A 10000-nucleotide genomic window follows, 5' to 3' on the forward strand; every position below is an offset into this window, starting at 1 on the left:
GCAGGAAGAAATATTGCTAAGCGTTTCATTCAAAATGCTAACGATTACGGCATTCGCCGCCTTTCGTCATTATAGTGAAAATAAATATTGATTTCTTTCCCCTTTCTATCTATTGTTTTCTCAGATTGCTTTACATGCAAGATGAGTGGTAGAAGAAACCGCATGTAGTAGGTATTGCCTTCAGTGGTTGATCCACCAGGCTACTCGGTATATCACCTACAATTGATGTCTTCGACAGAGTTCGATCAGATGTTATATTAAAAGCAAACCGCCTATTCCCTTTTGCTTACGTACTCACTGCAACACTGACCGGTAGATTTCGAGACTGGACATTATCTAAACCAGTCTCACCACTCTAAGGAGGGATGCAAAAAGAATGGACAATGTCTATCTCTTTCTTATCAACTTGTAGAAAATATATATTGATGCTGTTGGCGTTCATAGCTTCTTCGTAGATAAAGTGAAGTGAATCTTCACGACTTACACATCAAATAGCAGCCTTCAAATTACGTACAAACCACCTTAAAAGGAAGCGAAAGAAAGCAAAAATAATTCTAATATAAAAGATTGATCTTTTATAGCTGGAACGCTTTTGACTACAAGTCCTTTAGACCAAATCTGACGCGGAGCTAAGCAATGACTGCCCTGTAGAGTCCGATTCACAGGATCTGTATACTAAGACAGTCAATATGAAAATATTGAAATTAAGCTGCCGAGGGAATGAAATAGGGTGTGTGTGTGTTGATTTGTTTTATTGTTTTGGTTTTGAGCATCATGACGAAATTCGAGATAGCGTTGTCACTGGACTTGCGAGTTGCCAAAACCATCTGTCTCTGTCTACGTCTCACTTTCTCTCTCTCATATCACATTCTATCATCATAACAAGAAGAACAGGATGCCTTTTTAATCATATTATGTTTGATATGAGCTGATCTGGGCCTAAACAACAACAAAAGCGACATCATCAGAGAATTGAAATCAAAGGGCGAAATCCCGCACCCAGCAGCAGTAACCTGTAGATTTCAAGATTGGAAATGTTTGCTGGACGTCAATCCAGTTTGTTGGGTAGAATCGTTAGCACGTTGGAATAAAGTGCTTTGTGGAATTTGTTCTGGCTCTTTACATCCTGGATTCAAATCCTGCCGTGGTCAGCTTTACCTTTCATCCCTCTGAGGTCGATGAAATAATGTATCTGTTAAGTTCTATGCAATCGACTAACACCCGACGGCAAAACTGCTGGTCTCGTGACTGCTGTAGACGCAATTATTACTGTGCTTTTTACTCTTTTAAGACAGTCAAGTGATGTTTTGGAGATTTTCTGTATTTCCAACTGGTGGAGTATTTGAGTAAAAACTTCCTAAAATTGTGTAAACGAGGAAGAATTTGTTGGGTGTCAGTAAGTTCACTTATTGTGAGGAGAAGGTGCAATGTGTCGACTGTACATTAAATTGAATTATAGGGCAGTACAAGGGAACTCGTACAAGGAACTCGAAGAAAGCGGCGGACAGAAAATAATAACAGACGAAATACCGAAGTTATACTAAAGGCGTTTTATACATACATACATATATATATATATATATACACACACACTTTTGTGTGTTTCTATGATTGTATGCGCGAGTATAATGTCTATCGAAAGACCCTCTATGTAATTGCAAACCTCCTAAAGAATAGCTACCAAATGTCGCCCAATTTGCTACGAACTCCACAAAACTAAAAGGACATATTTAACAATGTAAACCTGGACACACTGCCTGGATATAAGATGGAAGGTCATCAATGGAATTCTTTGATCATAGGTCATCTTCATCAGAACCGATTAAAGATTAAACAAGATAATTATATCCATACATCCAAACGTACGTATTTCTACATGCATACATAGGCGCCGGCATAGATGTGGTTAAGAAGTTCATTTTGCAACGACGTGTTTTAGAGTTCAGTTCCGTTGTGTGACATTCGCCTCACCCAAAGCTGGTAGACTGAAATAGTGTGGCAGCACATCAAACACACAGATGCATAAACACAAACACACACAAACACAAACATACGCACACACACACACATGAGCATGTGTGTTTGTGTTTATCCTACCTATTTCTTTACTACCCACAAGGGGCTAAACATAGAGGGGACAAACAAGGATAGACAAACGGATTAAGTCGATTATATCGACCCCAGTGCGTAACTGGTACTTACTTAATCGACCCCGAAAGGATGAAAGGCAACGCTTGATAACCTGTGTTGGTTTGTTCATATTTTCTGTTCGACAGAAGATAACGAGAATAATGTACCCCATCCTTAAAATAAAGTTCTCTTTGTTCGACTAACCCTACAAGGTAGTGTTCTATCATGGCCGTAGTCCAATGGAGGAAACGAATAAAAGATTAAAAGAATACATACAAACAAAATTAAATGGATTTTCGTCGCTTTCGATGATAAATATTCCAGTTATTCAATCAACCAAACCACCTGCCCATTGTATGAGCGTTTAAGTTGCAAAGGAGTGGCCCTGAGACACTCGTCGCCTTAATGTAATGCTCTTGTAGAAGCAGCGTGACACAGTATAAAGACAATGCTGACCTTCAGAATTGAAGGTAGGTATCTGCCGAACGAAAATGCAAAGATTCCAGTTACCCAATTTCATTTACGGAGTGGTAACACACCAGGCTATAGAAAGGACACATGACCAAGATATCATGGAACACAAGTGAATGTTACCTATCATGATTGAATCAAACGTGTTAAGCATACCTGCGCACGTTCACACAGACACACACATACACACACACACACACACACAAATTGTAAATGTCAAAACAAATATATGAAGGCCTATAAGATATATATATTTAGAAAGCGAGATATATAGTATCTATTTCATGTTATATAGAAGTGTTTACCTGGTTGAACTACAATGAACAAACATACAGGTGTATATATATATATATATGCGTATGTATATATATAATATATATATATATATATATATTAATTAATATACATATGTATATGTGTATGTATTATATATCTGTATACATATATATGTGTGCATATACATATGTTCTTTTGTTCCTTTATTCGTTTATTGTTTCAGTCATTTTAACAAATCGACCCTGGGACATATTCTTTGTAAGCCTAGTACTTATTCTGTCGGTCTCTTTTGCCGAACTACTAAGTTATGGGGACGTAAACACACCAACATCGGTTGTCAAGTGATAGTGGGGGACAAACATAGACGCACAGATATATACATATATATAGATATACATATAAAGAGAGATATAAAGAGATAGAGAGAGAGACAAAAAGACAGACAGAGGGAAACCAAGAGAAACATGAATATAGCATATATACATATACGTGTATGTGTTATGCAGATGTATATATATATATATATATATATATATATATATGTATATTATATATAGATATATATATATATATATATATGGATATATTTTTGTATGTGCATGTAGATACGCATATGCATAAATATGTTGTGTATCTCAATTTGTATATATATATATATATAGTTATTTATTTATACAAACACACACACACATATATATACCTCACAGGCCTGGCTGTGTGGTAAGAAGTTTGCTTCTTAACCACATGAATCCGGGTTCACTCTCAATCCGTGATACCTTATGCAAGTGTCATCTACTATAACCACGGGCCGACCAAAGCCCTGTGAGTGGATTTGGTAGAGTCTGAAAGAAGCCCGTCGTATATATATATATATGTATGGGTGTGTGTGTGTCGAGTAGTCCAACTAAAATTCCTCAAGGCTGTGCCCCAGCATGGTCGCAGCCTAATAACTGAAACAAGATAAGAGATATATCTTTAATCTTTTACTTGTCTCAGTGATCAAACTGTGGCCATACTGGGGCAACCGCTTTCAAGAATTTTAGTCGAACGAATCGACCACAGTTTTTATTTAGTTTTAAATCTGGTACTATCGGTCTCTTTTTGCCGAACTACAATGTGACGGGGACATAAACACATCAACACTGGTTATCAAGTGGTGCTAGGAGGACAAACACATATACATATGTGAGTGTATATGTGTATATATATATATATATATATATATATATATATATATATCACATATATGTGTGTATGTATCTGGAGAAAATGGAGAGTTTTAACTGATAGAATTCAATTTATCAACATATTGTCAAAATTCTCTGTTACCTACAATTGTTTCCAAACTCAACTCATTCAATTTCAAATTAATAAATTAATAATTGAATGAGTTGAGTTTGGAAACAAAGAATTTTGACAGTGTGTTAATAAATTGAATTTTATCAGTTAAATCTCTCTATTTTCTCTTTATAATACATTATATTGAAATATAGCCATATATATCGAAGTGTAATAATCATAAAAATCAACGTAATATACTTAATTGGTGCCTATTTTAAACAATAAACACCAATACTATTAAGTTCTACTGGTCTCTTGAACATTTCATCGAGATACAAGATTAAACCGGTGAAGCTTAGATGTTGACATCCCTTTTAAACAGGTATATGTATCCTCAAAATAACAATATATATATATATATATATATTGGTTGTTTGTGTGTGTATGTATATATATATATTATATATATAATATATATATTATATATATATATATATATATAATTATATATATATATTTGTGTGTTTGTGTGTGTATTGTATATAATATATATATATATATATATATATATATATATATATATATATATTGTGTGTTGTGTGTGTATTGTATTATATTATGTGTGTATTATATATATATATACATATATATATACATACATATACACACATAACATACATTGCAAAAATTCAATATGTATGTATATATATATATATATGTATATATATATATGTATATATGTATATATATATATATATGTATATATATGTATATTATATATACTATATTATATATGTATATATAATATATAATATGTATATTATATATATATATGTATATATTTAATATATATATATATATTATATATGTATATATGTATATATATATATGTAGTATGGTGTATATATGTAATGTATATATGTATATATGTTATATGTGATATATGATAATATATATGTATAATGTATATATATATAGTATGTATATATGTATGTATATATATATATATATATATATTTTACACGAGGGCTTCTTCATCAGAAGGCTTTGGTCAGCACGAGACACTTGCCCAAGGTGTCACACACTACAGCACACGGAAACTGTGTGCAAACATATAAACACTTTATATGGCCACATGTGTGTGTGTGCGTGTATGTGTATGTAAAGATATATATATATATATATATACATATTGAATTTTTGAAAATGTAAGTATATGTGTGCATGCGTGCGGGTGTGTACATGTTTATGTGGTATATGTATATATTTTATATAAGCATAGTGTTGTGTGTATATATATATATGTGTGTGTTTGTGTGCATATACATATGTATGAGTGTGTGTGTATATATATATATATATATATATATATATATATACACACACACACACACACATACATATATACAGGTGGTGCTATTAAGTTAGACATGGCCTGGGCCAATACTGGCCAAAACCTTTCTAAGTTATTCTAAGTTACATACATATATATAATATATATACATATATATATTGTATTTGTATACATTTATATATAGATACATAATATGTGTAATATATATGTGGGTGTGTATATATGTGTATATATATATATGTGTATATATATATATAGGTGTGTGTGTATATATGTATATATATATGTATATATATATATATATGTTTGTGTGTATGTAATATATATATTATATATATATATAGATATATTATGTTGTGTGTGTATGTATTATATATATATATATATATATATATATTAGATATACACGCGCACACACAGGACACAAACACACACATGTACATATGTAAAATTAAAACACCTGTATGCATATACACATGTATTTATGTGTATATATATGAATATGTACCTATAATATTTATGTGGTAATCATTGATGTATCGATACGTATAAACACGTTTACCTAGATAAATCTTATAATATATATGCGCACATACACAAGCACACAAGTATACTACATACATACATTACATACATGCACAACCATGCATACACATACATAATACATAACATACATACATACATACATACATTACATACATACATACATACGTGCATGCATGCATACATACTTCGACACATATATTCATACAAACATAATAGTACATATACATGAACAATGCACGACTATTTGTTTTGAAATGTTTGGTTACCATATTGCCTTTGTGGAAAATTATGATAATTGCCTCTCATTTAGGTGCAATGTCAGCACATGTTAAGGGAGTGTGTTAGTCGATAACATCGATCTCAGTATTAGACCATGACTTAATTTATTGGTTCAAAAAAATTTAGTGGTATATTTGGAATTTGAATAGGCGTAGGAGTGGCTGTGTGGTAAGTAGCTTGCTTTCCAAGCACATAGTTCCGGGTTCAGTCCCCCTGCATGGCACCTTGGGCAAGCGTCTTCTACTATAGTCTCGGGCCGACCAAAGCCTTGTGAGTGGATTTGGTAGACAGATACTGAAAGAAGCCCCCGTCATATATATTATATAATATATAGATATATATATATATATATATGTTGTGTGGGTGTGTGTGTGTGTGTGTGTGGTGTGGTGTGTTGTGTGTGTGTGTGTTTGTTGTGTCTGTGTTTGTTACCCCAACATCGCTTGCCAACCGATGCTGGTGTCTTTATGTCCTCGTAACTTAGCGGTTTAGCAAAAGAGACCGATAGAATAAGTACTAGGCTTACAAAGAATAAGTCCTGGGGTAGATTTGCTCGACTAAAGGCGGTGCACCAGCATGGCCACAGTCAAATGACTGAAACCATTAAAAAGAGAGAGAGAATGCAAAGTGCCGAACGAAATGCTGCAAAGCATTTTGTCCGTCGCTCTAACAAGTTTTCCAATATAGCGTCGAAATATTGTTAATGATGGCAATAAGCCTTTCTATGATTGGCACAAAGCCTAAAATTTTGTGGGGGAGGGGGTTCTACTCGATTACTTCGACCCCAGTGCTCAATTGGTTCTTATTTCAACGACCCCGAAAAAGATAAAAGGCAAAGTTGACGTGGGCAGCATTTGAACTCAGAACGTTAACACGGAAGAAATGCCACTTAATATATTGTCCGGCGTGCTAGCGATTCTGTGTGCGACCCCTCCCGCGGAAACTCAATTCTTTCTCCTTAATTGCTCCTACCATAGACACGAAGCAAAGAATCTGGTGAGAAATTAGTCAATGAAATCGATGGCAGTACTTGTCACTTTAATTTATCGATCTCGGAATCGTGCAAGGCAAATGTGACCTCGGCGGGATTTAAATTCAGATGGCAAAGAGCCGGGAAATGAACCATATACTCTAACATCTCTTCCAAATCGCCTCCAAGAGTATCGGAAAAAAATCATTCAAGCCTTCACCTCGTATCTTTAGGCTCTGAGCTCAAATATCACCAAGGTCAACTTTGCCTTTTATTATTTTGGTGTCAATAAAATAAGTACCAGTCGAGTTCTAGGGTCGATGTAATCCACTAACTTCTTCCCCTAAAAAATGCCGGCCTTATACCTAAGGTACAATCATTATTTCTTAGGTTGTGGATTGACACTATCATTCGAGCGCCGGACCAAATGCTTTGCAATATTTATCGTATCACTTTACATTTCAAGTTCAGATCCTGCCGTGTTCAATTTCGGTTTTTTGTCCTTATGTACATGGTAAAATAAGGTGCTAGTCCAGTATTGGAGGGTAATTTACTTAACCTCTTTCCTAAACTCTATGTATTATGTCTGTGTTGAAAACAATTATTGGACCCGTGTATTGACAAAATCCTGAGCATTGACTGACTCCATGGTCCCCAAATTCGAGGCCACGTGCCTTAGCAATAGTTAATATAACTATTTCTAATTAAGGCACAAGGCTAGTAATTTGAGGGGAGAGCTTAGTCGATTAAGTTTATTGAAGTCTTTGACTGGTACTTAATTTTCTCTATCGCCGAAGGCTGAAAAGCAAAATTGATCTCGGTGAAATTTGAACTCAGAACGTAAAGGGTCATAAGTGAATACCACATGACACTTTTGTTCGACTCTAACCACTATGCTAATTTCAATGCCTGTCGCTTGACAGATTTAGTGATCGGCGAACCACGTCTGTCACCCGGTTCTATTTCTTATGTTGCCAAACGTTTCAAACTTGTCAACTAAAATGTTCGTGAGAAAGGCATGAACGTGACAACTTGATGATTCACCTCTCGGTTAACAAACACCATGAGATTTCTTGTGTACAGAAAAAAAAACCCATCAGTTTTGTTTATGCACGTTTAACCGACAGAGAGATGAGGAGAGAGGGGAAGGGGGAGAGAGAAACTAAGGGGAGACACTATGTAGTGGTAGTTCGACCTGTTAGATATAGCTGTGAAATCTTCCTCAAATAATCTACTGTCGCTTTAAATAGGACAAGGACATATTCGATAATGTAGCCCTACATGACCCCAGAGAACGGGTTGGTCGCGGTTACACTGTTTATAATCATATGTCTATTTGATCAGGGTTGACCCGGGTTAAACATGTTGTGAGCTTACGTCAACAATCTGCTTACTACAACTTTAACGAAATTGTTTCAATACTATATTTAATATCATTATATTTTCATTTCGCCGAGGAAGATTTCGTCAACCATACTTCCGGGACCGATAATATTAAGTGTCGGTCAAATACTTGGCTTGATTAAATTAACTATCTTCCTCTCTTCTTCCACACCCCACACAAAAAAGTGGGGGAGAAGAAAAAACTGTGTGGCCTCGTGGTTAAGTTAAAAAGTATAAATCTTCGTTATATTTTCATCCCGTTGAAGTTGACATAGCTTTTCAACTTTCCCATCTTTAACTGAATCAATAAAAACAAGAGCACTCAGAGAGCGCATACCTCCGCCAAGGCAACACCAACATTCTCTCAAAGATTAACCAGAGATGATTTTTAAAATGAGAATATCTGAAATAAAACTCGACTACTCTCACAAACGAGAACACTAAAAATGAACCCGACCACTCTCAAAAATTGAGCAAAAAAACCAAAAAAAAACCAAAACAAAACAGAAAAATAATCCAGAATCCTTGTCCGATGCCAGATCGATCCCAAAATCTAATCAGTTTATGCCAGTCACAAGGTCAAACATCTCTGAAAGTTTGATCCTAATCCATCCAGCGGTTCTTGAAATATCTTGTCCACGAACGAACGAACGAACCAACCAACAAACAAACAAACAAACACGACTGAAAACAATACCTCCGTCTTCGTTAAGGCGACGGAGGTAATAAGTACCAGTGAAGTACTGAGACAATTTTCAAATACGTGGTTTTGTGCACATGTAAGAAAGTGGCAGCTGGCAGATTCGTTAGCAGGGTCGGACAAAAATACTAAGTGGCATTTCGTGAGTTCAACTTTCGCCGAGGTCGATTTCTGCCTTTCATCCTTTGGGGTCGATAAAATAATGTACCAGCTGAGTACTTGAGGCCGATGCAATTGAGTAATATTACTCTTAAAATTTGCTCGCCCTGAGTCAAAATTTGAACGAATTATTATGACGTACCTCGATTTTTTTTTCTGAGTGGCTGTAGCATTTTGTGTAAAGGGTTGACCCCATAAATATATTTTAGTTATTGAAATGCGCGCGCTCACACACACTTCGTACACACGACACTCTACAAACCAGAGTATGATATTTATTATTTCGTTTGTATGTTTGTTCTGATTGTTTTGTAGCCTATCGTCCTCGTGGCAAATAACGATATTCAGTACTGTGGTCGTTTATCAATCGGATTACATGGTTGTACACACGGCCAGTTAATCACATATGACAGGAAATGTGTGAAAAGAAAAAGAAAATTCAACTTGTTGC

General features: G+C 34.9%; 1 protein-coding gene across 4 annotated transcripts in view; it reads right to left on the minus strand.

Moving 5' to 3' along the window:
• LOC115230501 (protein NDNF-like) overlaps positions 1 to 10000 on the minus strand; it is a 181769-nt gene that overhangs the window by 171206 nt on the left and 563 nt on the right. The gene's annotated exons all lie outside the window — the stretch shown is intronic.

Source organism: Octopus sinensis, linkage group LG2 (assembly GCF_006345805.1).
Source record: "Octopus sinensis linkage group LG2, ASM634580v1, whole genome shotgun sequence".
Taxonomy (NCBI): Eukaryota; Metazoa; Mollusca; class Cephalopoda; order Octopoda; family Octopodidae; genus Octopus; species Octopus sinensis.